The 20669-nt window shown below is 46.1% G+C and overlaps 1 long non-coding RNA gene and 2 pseudogenes across 1 annotated transcript; 2 read left to right on the forward strand and 1 right to left on the reverse strand.

Annotated features, from left to right (window-relative positions):
• Positions 1-2310: 2310 nt before the first annotated feature.
• Positions 2311-7885, forward strand: LOC132511572 (uncharacterized). The gene is made up of 2 exons (XR_009537648.1): positions 2311-2971; positions 7691-7885. It is a non-coding gene; the product is annotated as an uncharacterized LOC132511572 (long non-coding RNA).
• LOC132510950 (nucleophosmin-like) lies at positions 6453-7654 on the forward strand (annotated as a pseudogene).
• A 10166-nt stretch (positions 7886-18051) lies between the features above and the next one.
• On the reverse strand, positions 18052-19792 carry LOC132511452 (actin, cytoplasmic 2-like; annotated as a pseudogene).
• Between the last annotated feature and the right edge of the window lie 877 nt (positions 19793-20669).

Here is a 20669-nt window from a genome sequence, read left to right on the forward strand (position 1 = left end):
ATCCCACATGCCGCGAGCAACTAAGCCCATGTGCCACAACTACTGAAGCCTGTGCTCTAGAGCCCGCGAGCCACAACTACTGAAGCGCACGTGCCTAGAGCCCTTGCTCCGCAACAAGAAGCCATCACAGTGAGAAGCCAGTGCACCGCAACGAAGAGTAGCCCCTGCTCGCCGCAAACAGAGAAAGCCCGCGCACAGCAACGAAGATAAATAAATAAATAAATTTATTTTTAAAAAAAATCTTTGAAATGAATAGGTGAGGGAAGCTGGGGTGTGCTGACTCACTGCATCCAGAACCGTCCCAGGGGAGCTGATTCTAGGAGAAAATATACTGAACACCCAGGACACCGCTGTGTGCAGCAGACATGATCTAACAGACTTCCTGGACCCCCACCACCACCAGAGTGACTGTCACACCAAAGCCAGCAGCAGGCTCCAGGGTGAGCGCCAGCTCAGAGCACAGGGAATGGCAGGCATTTTCCAGCAAACTTTCTGGGCACTGGATTGGGTTGAATAGTGCCCCCCCTATTCATGTCCATCTGAAACCTCAAAATGTGACGTTATTTGGAAACGGTGTCTTTGCAGGTACTTAGTTAAGATTAAGTCATATTGGGGTAGGGGAGCCCTAAATCCAGTATGACTGGTGTACTTAGAAGAAGAGGAGAGACACAGAGACACATACACAAAACCTCCCTGTGCCAAAAAAATAAAATAAAAATAAAGGACCTTCCTTGAGGCTTCAGAGGGAGAAGGACCCTGCCAACACCTTGGCTTCTGACTTTGAGCCTTCAGCACTGTAAGGGAATAAATTTCTGTTGCATTAGGCCCCCCAGTTGGGGCACTGTTTATGGCAGCCCAGGAAGCTAAGATGCTGCTCTGAGCCTGAGACACAGTTGTGAAGAAAGCTAAGATCCTGTCCTCAGAGCTCTCAGTCCAGGAGGGAGGCAGACCTGTACCAAAGCCTAGGAGGTTCTGGGGGTAAAGCACTGAGACCCCTAACCCCTCTTCCTAACGTGGTCGGGAAAGTCCTATCGGAGGAGGTGCCCACCCAAGGCCTGGAAAGCTGAGCTCTCCTTTGGAGGGACACTTTCCCAGGTGGTGGCCAAGCTGATGCTCCTTTGTTGTCACCTCACCACCACCACCAACCCCAACACACACACACAATTGCAGTTAAAGCGTCACAAACCCTCAACTCTTTCTGGGTCACCACACATGCCACGAGGCTCTGTGCCTCACCTGATCACAGTGATTGGGCTACACGTCTGTCTCTCTCTAGGCTACAAGGACCAGGTCTTCCTGATTTTTCAATCATTCATGTTGCTTAGCAAAGTGCCTGGCATCAAATAAGCGCCCAAAGACTGTTGAAAAAAATGAGTTTAAAAACCAAACTAAACCGGGTGTGAGGAGTCCAGGAATAATGGAAATGTTCTATAATTGGTTCACGGTGGTGGATGCACAACTCTGTAAGTTTACTAAAAATTGCAGAATTGTACACATAAAAACAGATGAGTTTTACAGTATGTAAATTAATACCTCAGTAACGCTGTTTTTTAAAAATCTACTTGAATGGCTAACGTGGAAAAGACAGAAAGTACCCAGTGCAACTGGGCCTGTTGGGAGTGTAAATCGGCTAAACTGCGTTGGAAAGGGCCTGGCGGTCGGTATCTGCTGATGCTAAAAAGTCTGTACAACCTGTGTCCCAACAAGCCCATTCATACGTATACACCCAACAAAAATGTGTATGTAGGTGTCTATCAAAACATATGTGAAAGGTTCCCAGCAGCATTATGTATCCATAAAGGCCCAAACCAGAAATCACCCAGATGCCCATCAGTAGTGAAACAGACAAATGAACGCAGGAACCACAGAAACCTGGGAAGTTAGCTCTGTTCACGCAAAAATACGACTACACACGACGACGTGGAGGAAGCTCACAAGAAGCCCAAACTGTAAAGTGGCACAAGTGTAAATGACAAACTGTGAGTCAGGACGGGGAGTGGCTGGGAACAAGGGAGGCTCCTGAGGTCACAGTCTGCTTCCCGAGCTGGACGCTGGCCTCGCAGGCTTGTCCAGTTTGTGAGGATTTATCGACTGCATGATATGCTTTTCCGTGTATAGTTTATAATTCACTATAAAGTGTCAACAACAAATTGGCCCTTGCCATCTACCTCTGCAAGGATTAAATCATGTGCTCTGCAGCTGCTGACTTTCAACACCCCCCCCCGAAGGAATTCAGGGTGGAGAGCAGAAATGAGGCCTCTGTGCTCTGGGAAAAACTGGCAGAACAGGTCTTCAGAGAGTTAAATATTTTCAGGAGCTGATTTTATGAGCCCAGTTCTTGTATCTCCTCGGATCTAGAAAAGCACTAAAATCCTTCATGGTGACGACTGCTCCTCGTGACTAGCAGAAACCTGCTGCAGAATAATATGTGCTCGATTGCATGGACTCCCCTCCCCCCTTCGCCCAAATCACATGTATCCTGACCTTCCCCGCTGCCTCTTTGGAGCAGTTTCTCAGAGCTAACTGAAATGCTGTCTCCCGGGTTGCAGTCCTCATTTTGCCTCCCAAAAAACAACTTGCAACCCTCATGTTGTGATTTTCTTTTTTTTTTTTTTTTTTTTTTGCGGTACGCGGGCCTCTCACTGCTGTGGCCTCTCCCGTTGCGGAGCACAGGCTCCAGACGCGCAGGCTCTGCGGCCATGGCTCACGGGCCCAGCCGCTCCGCGGCATGTGGGATCTTCCCGGACTGGGGCACGAACCCATGTCCCCTGCATCGGCAGGCGGGCTCTCAACCACTGCGCCACAAGGGAAGCCCTGTGAATTTTTTTAGTTGACAGTTTTTATGGCAACCACGAAGGGATCCAGAATGGACTTCTCTCCTTCACCGAAACTCTATGAGGAACCAGAGCCTTGGTACCAGCAGAGGCCCCTTGTGCCCATCTGCCACCTTGGAGAGTCCAGATGAATCTGGGTGAGTCTCTCCTGGTTCTCAGATCTCCTGTATTGGTTGATGATCCTGAGTTTTATTTGGGGGTGTATAGCAGGTACCTGACCCCTCCCAGTTGAAAGATACTTGGGGGGGGTGGGCCTGGATGAAAGATACCGGGGAATACCCACCCATGTGAAAGATACTGGGGTGCGGGGGGGCTTGGTTGAAAGATACCAGGGTTTGCTCAGTTGTAGAAGACAGAGTGGCCTGCGTTGAGTGGTTAGATAAGAGGCTGATCTGACGCTTTTCCTCAATTTGGCCGCCTTAATAGAATTTGTTGGGATAAAAGTGAAGATATGGGCTTTCCTGGTGGCGCAGTGGTTGAGAGTCCGCCTGCCGATGCAGGGGACACGAGTTCGTGCCCCGGTTCGGGAAGATCCCACATGCCGTGGAGCGGCTGGGCCCGTGAGCCATGGCCGCTGAGCCTGCGCGTCCGGAGCCTGTGCTCCGCAACGGGAGAGGCCACAACAGTGAGAGGCCCGCGTACCACAAAAAAAAAAAAAAAAAAAAAGTGAAGATATTACACTAGAGCTTTGCTCCGAAGAAAAGGGACAAGACTCCTCCCGGCTGGTCACGGCTTGAAGGCAGAGTCCTCATACCGTGCAGTGGTCCCATAGGGAAGCCCACTCATTAATTAAAACGTTTGCTCATCCAGGGGTCACAGATAAGAATTGGCCATTCAGCGAGCACCTGTGGTGGTCTTGGACCACCAAAAGGAGAAACTGAGACATGTAGGAGGGCTGAAACGACTCTGGGGGGGATGCCTAGTGGAGTTAAGCTCACAAGCAGCACACTGGCAGCCACACAGTTTCACTAGTAAATTTTATCCCTAACAAATTCTACTTTAAAATGGGGAATAGGGGACTTCCCTGCTGGCGCAGTGGTTAAGACTCCAGGCTCCCAATGCATGGGGGCTCGGGTTTCATCCCTGGTCAGGGAACTTGATCCCACATGCATGCCACAACTAAGAGTTCGCATGCCAGAACTAAGGAGCCGGCGAGCGGCAACTAAGGAGCCTGCCTGCCGCAACTAAGACCCAGTGCAACCAAATGAATACATAAATAAATAATTTTTTTAAATATGGGAAATAGAGCCTCTCAAACACAGAAACAAGGGGCATCAGAAAGCCAGTCTCTGGCTAACACCTCAGCCAGGTTTATACATGCAATTACCTACATAATTAGGGAAATTATACTAAAGGAGATCTCAACATAAAATGGCCAAATTGGGGTTCTTCTGCTATCCCAAAATTGCTGTTTTGTGCACAGAATTAGAAAAAGCCGCCGTAAGATCAAACAGATTGCATGGAATGCTTACTTTGATTGGTGTCTAGAAGCTTCTAAATAGGCTGCTGGCCCTCTGTCTCTGACTTGGTCTCTCCCTCTGCTCCTCCCACATGGCCTCTTCTATCTGAATGGTCCAGATGCCATCTCCTTTTTCTCTCCCAACTCTTCTGCCTCCTGCCACTGCCCTCTCCCCAGCAAAGGAGGACTGAAAAATCAGAAGTGATTATAGCTCCCTTTTAAAAATAAATTTATTTATTTTATTTATTTATTTTTGGCTGCACTGGGTCTTCGATGCTGCACGCGGGCTTTTCTCTAGTTGCAGCGAGTGAGGGCTACTCTTCGTTGCAGTGCGCGGGCATCTCACTGCAGTGGCTTCTCTTGTTGGGGAATGTGGGCTCTAGGCACACAAGCTTCAGTAGTTGTGGCTCGCGGGCTCAGTAGTTGTGGCTCACGGGCTCTAGAGTGCAGGCTTAGTAGCCGTGGCGCACAGGCTTAGTTGCTCCGTGGCATGTGGGATCTTCCCGGACCAGGGCTCAAACCCGTGTCCCCTGCATTGGCAGGCGGATTCTTAACCACTGCACCACCAGGGTAAGCCCTATAGCTCCCTTTAAGGAGAAACTCATTACAGGGAGAGGTGAGCCGTCCTTGGTGCTTACGTACACACCCTGAACCCAAGTAGAACTTAGAGTTTTGGCTAAGGAATTTCCCGATCCAAGTCAGGATTCATTGGGATTTGCTAAGGAATTTGAATTAACCATCCGGCCTACGAGCGGGTTTCCAGATCTATATCAATTAATCCAGCTGTTAGTTTCTGAAAGCCAAGCAAGGGAATGGATAGAGAAGGCAGGATGGAAACGCCCCTTAATGGATTTTGAATCACATAGTCCAGAGGCTTGCACTGAATACAAGGAATTAGCTCAGAAATTACTTGAATTTATCCCAGAGCTTTTTCCAAAAACCGTAGACTGGACAGAGATTCAACAGTGCAAGCAAAGATCGGATGAATGAATTCTGGACTATTAGGAAAGGTTTAAGGGGAAAAAAAAAAACTTTTAAGCAACATTCTGGCTTGACACCTGAGTCATTCTCTAACCACCAAGATGATCCTCTGCTTAACTCTGCCTTTCTAGAAGGCTTAGATGAGGATTTATCTACTCTAGTCAAAAACACAATCTAGGTTGGTCCATGTTACATACAAACACCTTTGATACACTGGCTGACCAACCTTTGAAGACCATTAAAAAAAAAAAAAGGGAAAGAAAGAAAAGGGAGTATCTACGAAAATTATGAACCTTCAGTTGCGCCAATTCAGTACACAATGCCAATCAAAGGTTAACCAACCCCTGTTTAATTCCCAACCGGTAGAGAAAGCTCGCTTGAAGGAAAAAAAATCTCTTCAGAATTCTGACCCTGAGGGAATGAGTTCTACTAGGAAAGCCTGATTTTCTCTCCCTGTGCCTTGAGACCAGAGCTCTCGGGATCACTTACCTTATCTAGACCATCTCTAATTCCTGAGACTGAGGGATAAAAAGGACAAAAAAAAAAAAAAAACTTCAAATTTTTTTCTTATTCCAAGTGTTGTTTATAAACTAGTGAGTTTTATATTGTAATATCTGATTCATGACTAAGTTTAGAAAATGCAGCTAGATTTCTTGTTGTGTCTGTCTAGATATATGTATGTCTTAGTATGTGTCTTTGTCTTTGGATAATATTGCTGTGGTTAATTTGTAAATAAGCTCTATTTAATTGGCTTAAAGAAAAGTAAGCGCTTACAAATCAAATAATTCTAAATGCAAGAGAAATTAAGCTAAATGAATTTCAGGTTCACGTGAACTGGGAAATAGTATTAAATTAATACCTGGTATTAATGTTTGTTTGTTGATCTAATTAATATAGATACATCTTTAGAGTCATCAACATTAAGGATAATACTTTATTGTGCCTCAGTTTAATATAAGCTAAATAAAATCTTGTTATATCTGTTACAAATTTGTCAGCAAGGAAAGTAATTTGATGTGAAAAAAATTTTTAAGGAAAGAAAATATAAATGAGATAAGAGCTTTTAGATAAACTCTATTAAGAATAATTATGCTTTAGGAATGTCCATCTAAAATAGTCTCTCCACCTGGTGTGATTCCATCCTGTGCACCTGTTCCCTGGAGCAGTAGTCATTTTTCTCCGTCCGCCTTCTCTCCCACCTAAGTATGTGCCACCAACCCATGGAAGATTCGATGGACATGGACATGAGCCCCCTGAGGCCCCAGAACTATCTTTTCTGTTGTGAACTAAAGGCCGACAAAGATGATCACCTTAAGGTGGATAATGATGAAAATGGGCACCAGTTATCTTCAAGAATGGTCAGTTTAGGGGCTGGCGCAAAGGATGAACTGCACATTGTCGAAGCAGAGGCGATGAATTATGAAGGCAGTCCAGTCAAAGTAACACTGGCAACTTTGAAAATGTCTGTGCAGCCAACCGATTCCCTTGGGGGCTTTGAAATAACACCACCTGTGGTCTGATGGTTGAAGTGTGGTTCAGGGCCTGTGCATATTAGTGGACAGCACTTAGTAGCTGTGGAGGAAGATGCAGAGTCAGAAGACAAAGAGGAGGAGGGTGTGACACTCCTAAGTATATCTGGAAAGCGTTCTGCCCCTGGAAGCGGTAGCAAGCTTCCACAGAAAAAAGTAAAACTTGCTGCTGATGAAGATGAAGATGATGATGAAGATGACAATGATGATGATGACTTTGATGATGAGGAAGCTGAAGAAAAAGCTCCAGTAAAGAAATCTGTACGAGATACTCCAGCCAAAAGTTAACAAAAATCAAACCAGAATGGAAAAGACTCAAAACCATCAACACCAAGATCAAAAGGTCAAGAATCCTTCAAAAAACAGGAAAAAACTCCTAAAACACCGAAAGGACCTAGCTCTTAGAAGACATTAAAGCAAAAATGCAAGCAAGTATAGAAAAAGGTGGTTCCCTTCCCAAAGTGGAAGCCAAATTCATCAATTATGTGAAGAACTGTTTCCAGATGACTGACCAGGAGGCTATTCAAGATCTCTGGCAGTGGAGGAAGTCTCTTTAAGAAAATACTTTAAACAGTTTGTTAAAATTTCCCATCTTATTTCATTTCTGTAACAGTTGCTATCTGGCTGTCCTTTTTAGAGTGCAGAGTGAGAACTTTCCCTACCGTGTCTGATAGTTGTCCAGGTTCCATTGCCAAGAATATGCTGTCCAAAATGCCTGTTTAGTTTTTAAAGATGGAACTCCACCCTTTGCTTGGTTTTAAGTATGTATGGAATGTTATGATAGGACATAGTAGTAGTGGTGGTCACACAAATGGAAATGGTGGGGAGACAAAAATATACATGTGAAATAAACTCAGGGTTTTTTTTGTTTTTTGTTTTCTCTCCAGGCCCATCCACGCTCCGCGCCCCGCCCCAGATCCTACTCACTGCTCAGAGGGATGTGGCCCCGGAGGCTTTAGGGCCCGGGGCCCATGGTCCCCTGGGCATACCCCTGCCCGCCCCTGCGGAGCTAAGCGCAGCTCAGCCGGGGCCCTGGCCGGCCTAAACTCAGTATTTTAATTAAAAAATAAAATAAGATAAAATAGTCTTTCCAGATTCTGGTAACTTGAAATTCTAGAACTGTGCTAAATTAAGTTAAGTGATGGAAGCTTATTGAATAGCTAGCATTCCCAAATAAAATAATATACCAAAACATTAATTACTGAATATTGGCTTCCTTTTACAGAGAAACAAAAGGTATTTAGGACTATTAATGAATATGTTTGGTGTCACGTTCTCTAAAGAAAGTAAATATTTTTAGAAAATATCACTGGTATTTATGTTCACCAATCTACAGAATGCCAATGTAAAGGACAGTTCGTAATTGCTTACTTCTTAGTTTTCACAAGAAATTAAGGTTTTAAGAGCTGAGGATTCTAACTTAAACATGTAATTAAAGCTAATAGAAATAATAAATGAAACATTTCAGTCAACAGTAGGAAAGTAGGGTGTGTGTTTCCAGTAAAGAAGGGATGAAGAATGGAATTACATTTTATTAAGGGAAAAGGAAGTAGGTCTGACTTACAGGTGGCTGTTTCTGAATGGGAAAATAAAATGCTGGATACAGAAAGTAAGGAAACGTTTGTGGAAAGTGGACCCCAAGAAAAGAGTTATGTGCATGGTCAGGATTGACTAAGGTTAAAATAAATTTAATTGAGTAGGGACTTCCTTGATGGCGCAGTGGTTAAGAATCTGCCTGCCAATGCAGGGGACACGGGTTTGAGCCCGGGTCCGGGAAGATCCCACAAGCCACGGAGCAGCTAAGCTCATGTGCCACAACTACTGAGCCCACGCACTGCAACTACTGAAGCCCACACGCTGCAACTACTTAAGCCCACATGCCTAGAGCCCGTACTCCGCAACAAGAGAAGCCACCGCAATGAGAAGCCAGCGCACCGCAATGAAGAGTAGCCCCCGCTCTCTGCGACTAGAGAAGGCCGGCACGCAGCAATGAAGACCCAATGCAGCCAAAAATAAAAAATAAATTAATAAATTAAGTTTTAAAAATTTGAGTAAATGAATTTTAAAAGCAAGCCGGTGCAAAACTTGAATTTTGTTTTTCTCTCTCTTAAGAGGACAAGATTTCTTAAAATGTTGAATTGCCTTTGATAACAGATTTCAAGTTTCTTTCCTTTTAAGTGATTTGTTCTGTATTTGCCTTTGAAATCTTTATTGTTACTTTGCCTAAGTGAATAACTATTGTTTCAGAGTGACCTGTTGTTCTATCTGAGTGTTCTAAACCCTTTTTGATATTTTTTTTCACAAAACTTTCTGAATCAGGGACTTCCCTGGCGGTCTAGTGGTTAAGACTTCACCTTCCAATGCAGGGGGTGTGGGCTCAATCCCTGGTGGGATAGCTAAGATCCCACATGCCTCAAAAAACAAACAAACAAACAAACCATAAAACAAAAGCAATATTGTAACAAATTCAATAAAAGCTTTAAAAAAAAAAACCTCCTAAATCAAATTCCAGTGAAGTCCTTTAGCTAACTTTGGGATGCTTCGAAGGGCACCTGAAACATCCCAAAGAGAGATATTAAACTAACTGGGTTCATTTGGTATGTTAAATTACATGGGAAGTATTGTCAAATGAGTAATAAATCTTCTTAGGTTATATTGTATGGTAAATGTTACTAATATAGATATCCTAGAAATTATATGGAGTTCCTAAAATTCTGATACGTCCTGGTAAAATGTTGTCAGTCATAATTCTAGTTATTATCTGAAAGTGTTGTATGTCACAGCAGTAACCAAGTTTCTTTGTCAGTTGCATTGTAATCAGATTTAAACATGCCTCCTTAAGTCTTTCATCATTATAGACACTTATGGTTTTATTCTGATGCCTTTGCAAAAATGTTTCCTCTTCAAGAAGATTTATAAAAAGGACTTTTGGACAAATACAAGTTTCTGACTTTCAGACCATAATACTGAACTGGGTAAGAAATTAAAGAATCCTAATGAGAAACTGTTAACAAAAATAGTTACATAAGACTGAGTGAACTGGTGAATATGGTTATAGTTTTTATGGTTTCTATCTGAAAAATTACTGGTTTAAATCTGTGTTTTCCAGGTATTAGGAAACCTTTCCCTCAAACTCATTACGACTTACAGTAATTTGGTAAATTATATCTTTGTAAGCAGGATTGGAACATATCTTTTTTCTCTAACTGCTCCCTCCAGAGATTGTAAACTCTTAGGTTCCTAGCAGCTTCATCAGATAAATTAGGAAGGCCACTCGCTAACAGGTACAGAAGGCTCAAGGTATTTGGGGGACCTTAAAAAGGGAGGAATTCACCTAGATCTGTTAGGTGAAATCTGTGATAAGCCCTTGGAGTGACTTTCCTAGCTCTGAGAGGTCTTTTAAAAGTTCAGTATGAGACTCCTTATAAAAGTTTCAGCAAAGCAAAAAGCCTGTATGATCAATGATAGTTTATATAAATTATCAGGCCAAGTTAATTGAGACCAGACTTATTTTGCAAACAAACTAGTCTTAATTTGGTTATATTTGGTAAACATGAGGGTAATTTTAGAGAGAAAAGGATTATATTTCAGTGAATATTAAGTTCCAGTTTTGTTAATGGAGGTCTGTATTTAATAAGACTCACTTCCCAGATAGTTCCTTGCTGTTACGTTATACTAATGTAAAGTTTAATTGAATTGTTAAAAGGACACTCTCAGTTTGTTTCTGAAGCCTATCTCAGTCATCTATTTTTGGATGAAGATCAGATGTCCCACGACATGCAACCAGGGGATTATGCATACTGGAAAAGACATAGTTTAAAGGACTATCTCCAACCTAGATGGAAGGACCCTTATCTGGTACTTTTAACTAGCTCATGCACAGCGAAACTGAAGGGAATTGATTCTTGGATTAATTTCTACTCACGAAGGGCCCCTGCACCGGACTGGTCTATAGAGAGGACTGCTGACCTCAAACTCACCTTAAAATGATGCTCAAACAGAGGAAACTCTACACTCACAGCCGGATGATAAGAAGACGACATCAGAAGTAGACAGCTTACCCTAGATGCTGGACCTGATTCGTAGGATCATTTATAATGTTTTCTTGTCTTCCAGGACCCTTGCATATAAATCAGATGTTTTTCTATCATGGACACGATCCTATGCTAGTTTGAAAAATCAATCCAATTGTTGGGTTTGTGGCCAATTACCTGTGTCTAGTCCTTCTGGATTACCTTGGTGGATTTCTCCACTCCAAGGCTCTAATTGGATGGCCCTTAGAACATTTATTTTACAAGAAAGAAAGTTCAGTCCTGTTCAGGCTACTCTTGATATTACTAGATGGGATCACCTCACCTAGCCAATTAATAATACCTGCTCTGACCCTGGCCAAAAAAATGAATTTTCCTCTAAAGTTATTCAAGCTCAATCAGAGCAACAGCAAAATTTCAGCCCAGGAATAAAACCTCCTATAATTTTTTATTTTTTATTTTTTTGCGGTATGCGGGCCTCTCACTGCTGTGGCCCCTCCCACTGCGGAGCACAGGCTCCGGACGCGCAGGCTCAGCGGCCATGGCTCACGGGCCCAGCCACTCCGCAGCATGTGGGATCCTCCCGGACCGGGGCACGAACCCGCGTCCCTTGCATCGGCAGGCGGACTCTCAACCACTGCGCCACCAGGGAAGCCCCTAAAACCTCCTATAATTATGTGATGGATTTATGTGGTTAACACCAGGCTATGGTCATTTAAGTTTTAAGGCCCCCTTTTATCTTGGGAACAATTAAATTATACTAAGGATAACCAGCCTAGTAACACTAGGAAGTTGGGCTGGGTTGGGGGTCTTATGGACAGTGCCAATATACCATTTCCCTGAAAGATAAGGATTGGTACATAACAGACCAAGTCAGATGACCTAAGGATATACTGGGCTGCACCTAATGGAAATTCTTGGCTTAATTCTCACTTACGACTTGAATAATACTGTTAGCTATGTTATCTGTATTTTACCTGTTTTACAAGATTGTTGTTTCTTGCATTACCAAATGTGTGACTGAGCCACCGACAAAAATATATAGTTCTGTGTGAGATCAATGATTGTACTAGTGTAACTCTAGATATGGGAAGATACAACAAGAGGGAATTTTTCCTGGACCATAATACATTAGTAAGACAGGTGGTCTAGAGTCTTTAGTTATTGCTTATAAGACCTAGTCCAGTAACAGCACATTGAATGACCTCTCAGCGAAGTCTTCGCCAGACCTAGGAATGAGCCTTCCTAGCACTGCGGGACGAATTGGTCATGAAATGCCTCCCAAAGCATGGTCAGATTTATGACTGCAAGGGGGCCCTGTCAACTACAATCGACACTTGCCATCTACCTCTACAAGGATTAAATCATGTGCTCTGCAGCTGCTGACTTTCAACATCCCCCCGAAAGGAGTTCAGGGTGGAGAGCAGAAATGAGGCCTCTGTGCTCTGGGAAAATTGGCAGAACAGGTCTTCAGATAGTTAAATATTTTCAGCAGTCGATTTTATGAGCCCAGTTCTTGTATCTCCTCGGATCTAGAAAAGCACTAAAATCCTTCATGGTGACGACTGCTCCTCGTGACTAGCAGAAACCTGCTGCAGAATAATATGTGCTCGATTGCATGGACTCCCCTCCCCCCTTCGCCCAAATCACATCTATCCTGACCATCCCCGCTGCCTCTCTGGAGCAGTTTCTCAGAGCTATCTTAAGTGCTGTCTCCCGGGCTGCAGTCCTCGTTTTGCCCCAAATAACTCACAACTCTCACGTTGTGCATTTTTTTTTAAGTCGACAAAGTTAAAAAGCAAAACCCAAGGAACAGGCTGGAGACTGGCTTCTTGCCTCTCCATTGCCACCTGACGGCCGCTCTGTGAACTACAGCCCCAGCGGCGCGGCTCCTGACAAGGCGGCTGAGCGCCAGGGAAGCAGGTTCACCAGGACTTTCAGGAGAAGAAAAGTCCAGCCAATCAGCCAAGCCCTTTCCGCGTCCTAAACCCACGCCCGGGACTCACAAGACGAAAAAGCGCTCAGAACCAGCAAGGACGCTAACGGCCTCTGAAGTGGGCTGGACCAGGCCACCAACCAGGCACCCCCATCTCCGGTCTCGTCTCTCACAGACGCCAGAACCCCAGCCCCAGAGTCACCTGCCTCCAAGGCTTCGCCTTCGCCGGGTCGACGCGGTCGCTGACTCACCTCAGGGCCAGGTGTGGAGCATATGACTCAAGAAGGCCAGTCAGGGCCGGCATTCTCTGATTGGTTCAGGGGTGGGCATGTGACTAAGCCTGGCCAATCAGAGCAAGCCTTGGGACTATCCCTGAGCATGCTGGGACAAAGGCTGCTGCACGGAAGCAGCAGCCTCGGGAGCTGGTAGTTGGCGCGCGGAGCATGTTCTGCAAAGGGAAGCAGCCCCTAGGAGCAGCAGCGAAGTGATGAAACGAGAGCAATGGGGCCTGGCCGCATGCTTTGATCCCTGGGTCCAAGCCTTCCTGACACGGCACTATTTGGTTTTGTGGAAAAGTTTCTTTTTTTTCTGTGCCTGAAGGAAGGCAACAGAAAGAGTCTAATGACACGTGCTTCCAGAAGAATAAGTACTTGGATTGGAGGGAGCGATGGAGCCGATCCGGTAGTCGGGAGATAGGGGCGGGGTGCTGTGCGAAAGGGGGGAGATCTGTACGATGACTTGAGATCAGGGAGCTTTAAACAGGCAGAATCAACTCACCAGCAAACCACACAGGAAATGAAAGCAGGAGGTGAACACCTCCATTTTACATTTTATTTCCTTTGATTTCCTGTAATAAAAATTTTCAACCACTGAAGCACTGGAAGAATAGTTTGATTAACTCATTACCTAGATTCAACAAGTGTCAGCCTTTTGTCACATTTACGTTAACTTTTTTGTTCAACCAATTCAAAAGAAGGCGCAGACATAATGACTAGAGGGAGAACTTTCACAGCTACCTGTGAATCCCTCCTCCAGCCTCAAGAATTGACGTGTGGTCTGCACTTGGATGAGGTTCCTGCAGGACCTGGGTGTGCTCTTAAACTGACCGAAGGCCACCCCTTGGCTTGCTGTCCTTAGCTATCCTGGCACAACTTGAAATATATGGGCTGTAGCTCTGCTGGAGATTGCAAGTGGCCTCTTACCTTCACAGGCCCACGGGACCAGCCCCATGGGACCAGTGGCTCCTCTGCTGAAATCCCCTGGGACTAGAACCTGCCCCATATGCAGGGATCAGGGAGATGGAGAGCTGTATGAAGTACTGCTGTGCTTCCTGTTTCACATCCTTTCTAAGTCAGCTAGGCGCTGTGTGAGCATTGTATAGTGTGACTTTGATTGTCTGGCCTAAACCAAACCCACTGCTGAGACCTCGCGTGAGTTTCACCTCTAAGTACTTAGGCATGCGTCTCTTAAACATAAGGATATCCTACACAGCGAAAGAGGCATTATCACATGCAAGAAAATTTAAAATTCTATAATGCCACCTCACATCCAGTCTATTTTCAAGTTTCCTCAACTGTCCCCAAAGTATTCATTATAGCTGCTGTTTAAAAGTAAGGATCCGGGCTTCCCTGGTGGCGCAGTGGTTGAGAGTCCGCCTGCCGATGCAGGGGACACAGGTTCGTGCCCCGGTCCGGGAAGATCCCACATGTCGCAGAGCGGCTGGGCCCGTGAACCATGGCCGCTGAGCCTGCGCGTCCAGAGCCTGTGCTCCACAACGGGAGAGGCCACAGCAGTGAGAGGCCTGCGTACCACAAAAAAAAAAAAAAAAAGGATCCAATGGAAGATTGTTGGCAAAGATTCTCTCCTTGACCAAATTTCACTCCGGCTCCTCTGAGTCCAACTTGGCCCCGTCCTTGGGCATATCCTCCATGAGCCCAGTTTTAGCAAGAATCCTGCTAAGTCAGTTTGGCCAGAATTTCCCACCTTGATATCTGATCATCCTGGATATCTGACCAAATCCCTCATCCTCCACTGCCCCCAGGTGATGACGGATCATCCTGGCCTGCCTTCAGCAAAAATCTTGTTTAGCCAGAATCCCCCCCTTATCCCTGATGTTTCCTTAATAATTTTCCATTCGCTGACCCCCACCTTTGTTGTATTCCCATGTTTCCTCCTTGTATTCAGAGTTGAGCCCGGTCTTATCATGAGGCCCCTTTTCCCCTGTCGACTTAAAGAAATTGCACAACGTGAGAGTTGTGAGTTCAGTTTTATTTGGGGCAAAATGAGGGCTGCAGCCCGGGAGACAGCATTTCAGAGAGCTCTGAGAAACTGCTCCAAAGAGGCAGCGGGGAAGGTCAGGATAGATGTGATTTGGGCGAAGGGGGGAGGGGAGTCCATGCAATCGAGCACATATTATTCTGCAGCAGGTTTCTGCTTGTCACGAGGAGCAGTCGTCACCATGAAGGATTTTAGTGCTTTTCTAGATCCGAGGAGATACAAGAACTGGGCTCATAAAATCGGCTCCTGAAAATATTTAACTCTCTGAAGACCTGTTCTGCCAGTTTTTCCCAGAGCACAGAGGACCTCATTTCAGCTCTCCACCCTGAACTCCTTTGGGAGGCGGGGGGTGTTGAAAATCAGCAGCTGCAGAGCACATGATTTAATCCTTGTAGATTACCGATGGCAAGGGCCAGTGGCGAGTGCCAATTGTAGTTGACACCCCCTACTGCAATAGTTAAGTAAAACCTGCTTTTACCACTTTAACTACTGGCAGGCACTGGATTTCTTTGACGTTGTGAGACTGGAGATTTTTATGGACCAAACCCTAAAGCGGTGTAAATTACTTCTGCTCACATTCCATTGTCCAGAACACTGCCACACGGTCCCACTAGAAGGAAACTGGGACAGGTAATTTATCTGCGTGAGGCATTGTTTTTACTGCAGGAAGAGCATATCACAGTGGTAAACGTTAATGGCTATTGCTGGTTGCTCTCCAAGCACCCATTTTCCCCTCCTACTATTACCCCAATTTTTGTATCCCGAGGGAAACTGACACCGCCTTTGAGTATGGCTGGCAGAGGGGACGTGAGTGCAGACTAGACCCCAAGGTTGGCAGGTGGAAGCCATTACAGGTACTTATGCAAATAAATGACATGGTGAAAATATATTTTTTAAAAAGGAACTCATCGAGATTCACGCATAAAATGCCCTTTCCCGACGTGGTTGCACGAGACCTAACAGACAAGACAGCTGTCTTGGGTGGGGTCTGCTTCACAGAGAGTTGCCTGTAGGGTTCTCTCTCAGAGGAAAGCGGTGGAGGATTGCGTTATTATTCACAAGCATGCGCTGCCGCTTTCTGCAGCAGACCTCTCCGGCCCTGCTCCGTTAATAGCACTCGTGGTCACCTGCCTTCCTCTGGCCAATGGATGCATTAAAGAAAAAATGATTCATCCTGCCCCCTGTTAAAGACTGGTAAGGCAGGCTTTATTCAAGAGGGGTCATGGGGATAAGTGGGGATTTGCAGCGGGGAAGAGGGATTGGGCTCGCCGCCAAGCACGACGAGGCAAAGTGGGAATTTATAACCTAGGAGCAGGGTGGAGTCCGTGGATGGAAAATTGATAAAAGGAAACAGGGGTAAGGGAGGATTCTGGTTAAACAAGATCTTTGCTGGAGAGAGGTCAGGGAGATTGCACATCACCTGGGGTTGGTGGAGGATGAAGAACTGGATTAGATATGGAGGGTGATCAGGTAACAGAGGGTGGGGGATTCTGGCTAAACGGACTTAGCAAGACTCTTGCTAAAATTGGACAACGCAGAGATGAACACTGAAGTCTAAAAGTCGAAGGCTGGTTGAAAAAGAACTCAGAGGAGCCTGAGCGGAGTCTGGTCAAGGAGAGAATCTTTGTCAGATGCGAGCAAAAGTGACATGGGTCACTTCCCAGCAGAAGCTTTACTGGTTGATGCATAACTAGCAACAGTTCTCTCTTTTCCCTCTGCTGTGCCGGGGACCGTGCCCCACACAGGGGCTGCTCCTTCAGGCTGGGGCATCAAGTGTGGGTGATGTGGATTGGAGCTCCCAGGTGACCCACGATGGACTCATAGTATGTGAAAGGACTCTTTGTTGGTAGAAGCCTAGTGGTTTGGGACTAATTTGTTACTGCAACAGAACCCAGCCTCTGCTGACCTACAGAGAAATCTTTATTTCCATTCCAGCAGTGCTTCCCAGACAGGACAGTCCTTCTGTCGGCAGCTCTGACCAGCTTCCTGAGGCTGAGACAGAACCTGTTTCCCTGCAGCCTCTGCCTTGGCCCCAGCTCCAGCCTCGGCCATGAACGGGGCCCAGCTGCTCCCTCCCATGGGACCAGCCTGCAGTGATTTACAGGTGAAGGAGCCTCTGCAGGGTCCACACTCTCAGCTTCCAGGAAGAGCTCCCACTTTGTCTGGCAAGCTCTTTTGGCACCAAGTCCAGGACTTATGCCTGTTTCAAGGGCCTTCATTTATATTTGACATCTAAAAATTCATTTTGTTACATCCAAAAATTTTTTTCAAAACCTGTAAAACCAAGATTAATAAATGTTTAATTAAATGCCTACAAAATATAACATTACAGTCAATTTCTTCATCATTAAATCTCGTGTTCATAAAACTTTCAGGACAGCAGAAAACATGTGGCTTAGATTTTCTCATTTTGCAAGAATTCCCCACAAAGTAAGATGAAAGATGATTGCTCAGAAACTACAGTCAATCATAAGTTGAGTGAACCACTTGTGCCAAATATTTTCAGAAGCAAAACCATAAAAATCCTTTCAAATTTTATAGCAAAGGATTATATTTTCTGTGATATGTGGGTACCTTTTTATATATTCAACAGGGGATATGGAGTGAGCCTCCAAAGGGAAAGCCTTTAAAGAGGGTCTTTTGTATGTTTGTTTGTTTTTTGCTTTTTGTTTTTTGTTTTTTCGGTTTACTGCAGCACTTTTCTTCACAATGATGCGTTGCTGGGGCCTAATGTTCTCACGTGACAATATAAAACCAAAATTTCTCGTCACCTCTTAAAGAACTGAGAATTGTGTACAAAAATCTTACATAAATTAAAAGGATGAATAAATGTTCAGGTGTAAATGCAAACCATTTTCTAACTCAAGGCTAGTAACAACCCACAGTGTACCGGCAGGAAAATATCAGGTAAGAAAGGAAAGCGTGTCCTAAGGCTTGGACCTCCCCAGACTTTATCAGGCCGGCAAGACAGAAATGACAGGTGGTTCAGGACTCTTGCCAGCCTCTAGAGAAATCCTGGAATAGGCAGTTCTGACATGTTAATACCCTGCACAGATCGGGAGATTCATAGTCTCACAGATTCTCATCCAGCCAACGATTTCTCTTCCATAAATATTTTCTCACCTCAGCCACGAAATGACAGAGCCGCCTGTAGCTAGGGGTTTAGATCAAAGTTATGCACAGGGTAGTAAACATACACCAAGGCAAGAATTGAATGAATACAAGGTCAAAATCAGCAGCGAGTTCTACAATCTCAGATATAAACTTCAAGGACAATTTTCGAAGGCTTATTCCGGTTTCAGGAGGCTGGCACGACTTGTGTGCACTCGCCAGGGCAAATTTATACTTCTAAATGAACTCACGCAGCAAATGCTGTGCATCTGTTTGCGGTCTGTTTAGAAGCATTTGTGGTGGACGATGGAGAGGCCGGCTCCTGCTGGCTGAGGCCAGGGTGAAGCCTGATCCCCACCAAGTACTTGTGTTCGGGAGGAGTGAGCATCTTTTTTTTTTTGGCTGTGCCACATGGCATGTGGAACCAGGGATTGAAACCCGGGCCCCCTGCATTGGGAGCGTAGAGTCTTAGCCACTGGACCGCCAGGGAAGTCCTGGGAGTGAGCATCTTGATCTTCATCCTGCTGGCAGCCAGGACCCTGATCTCCCTCTGCACCTGTCCAGGATACTGGGGCACATGGTAGTCCCACCACACAGCACCATTGAAGGCGGACAGGTCCTTCTAGATGTGGACGTTACCCTTGATGATGGAGAGGAAGGTGGTCTCGTGGATGCTACAGGACCCCAAACCCAGGATGGAGGGCTGGAAAAGCGCCTGTGGACACAGAACCCGCTCCTTGTTGATGGGGAGCACTTGACCATCAGGTGGTTCACAGCTCTTCTCAGGGAGGAGGAGGATGTGGTGGCATCTCCTGCTCCAAGTCCAGTGCCACGTCGTAGAGCTGCTCCCTGACGTCACACGTGATTTCCCTCTTAGCCATGGTGGTGAAGCTGTAGCCAGGCAGCATGAGGTCCCAGCCAGCCAGGTCCAGACGCAGGAAGGCTGGGGCAGGGCATAAACCCACGGAGACGGGCACCATGTGGGTGACCCACCCCCCGAGTCCACAACAATACCAGAGGTGCAGCTAGATGCATCGCACAGGGACAGCACGGCCTGGATGGCCACTTATATGGCGTGTTGAATGTCTCGAACAGGATCTGGGTCATTTCACGGCTGGCCTTGCGGTTGTGGTGGTAGCCCCCTCGGCCAGCATCACCGGGTGGTCCTTGGGGGCCACTCCCAGCTCGCTGTAGAAGGTGTGGTACTAGGTGTCCCTTGTGTCCTCTCAGTTGCTGATGATGGTGTGCTCCATGGGGTACTTGAGGGTCAAGATGCCCCGCCTGCCCTGGGCCTCTTCCCCCACCATAGCTATCCTTCTGCTCCACGCGCACCATGACGCCCCGGTGTCGGCGACGACTGACCATGGACTGGAACACGGCTGGGGGCGCGTCATCCCCAGCAAAGCCAGCTTTGCACATGCCAGAGTCGTTACGGATGACCAGTGGACGATCCTTCTTCCACTGCGGTGCGTGGAGAGTGGGCAGAAGGGCGAGAGGCGGGAGGACACGCCAGCGACCGCAAGGAGGTGGTGATGCTGCTAGTGGCCCTTTGTGGGATGCAGTCGGGTCCCCGCCCTGCCTGTGATGGAGATGGCTAGTACCTCCCCAACATCCCGTCGTCCTTCATCCTTCATCCTAGCGGTCCTAGATAGTGGTTCCCAAAGTGTGACCACTGCACAGCAGCATCGTCATCCATGGGAACTTGTTAGAAACACAGTTTCTCAGATTCCACCACAGCCTTACTGAGTCAGAAACTCTGGGGTTGGGCCCAGCACTCTGAGTTTTAACAATCCCTCCAGTGGATTAGGACATCCGCTCAAGTTTAAGAACCACTGCCACGGGACTTCCCTGGTGGTCCAGTGGCTAAGACTCCAGGCTCCCAGTGTAGGGGGCCCGGGTTCAATCCCTGGTCAGGGAACTAGATCCCACATGCCACAACTAAGAGTTTTCATGCCACAACGAAGATCGAAGATCCCGCATGCCGTAACTAAGACCCAATGCAGCCAAATAAAAATAAATAAATATTAAAAAAAAAAAAAGAACCACTGCCAATACTCTCTGAGAGCCACAACGAATTCAGCAAAAGACTTCATTTCCCAGCATTTCCTCTGCTGCTAGGTGAGGCCATGGGGCTAAATGTGGACAAAATATGTGTTGGAACTTCCAGGAAGTGTCCTTAAAAGGAAGAGGACCTTCTTTGGACTTCTTCTCCAGCTGCTGACCTGGAATGCAGTTGTAATGGCTGGAGCTCTAGCAGCCATTTTGAATCACGTGGGTGAAGCTTAATATTTAGGGATGGTGGAGCGGTGAGCTAATAACAGCCTGAGTCCCTGGGACCCTGTGAAGCTGCCATATATGAGAGAGAAATAAACTTCTGTCTTACATAAGCCACTGTTACTTAGTTTTCTGTTACATGCGGCTATGTTCTAACTGATGCACCACCCTGGTCGCCTTCCCAGGATCAAAGGCTGAATCAGCAGGAGCCCCTGTTCTGGCTCTTCTGAGTTCTAA

The sequence above is a fragment of the Lagenorhynchus albirostris genome, chromosome 20 (genome assembly GCF_949774975.1).
Source record: "Lagenorhynchus albirostris chromosome 20, mLagAlb1.1, whole genome shotgun sequence".
NCBI lineage: Eukaryota > Metazoa > Chordata > Mammalia > Artiodactyla > Delphinidae > Lagenorhynchus > Lagenorhynchus albirostris.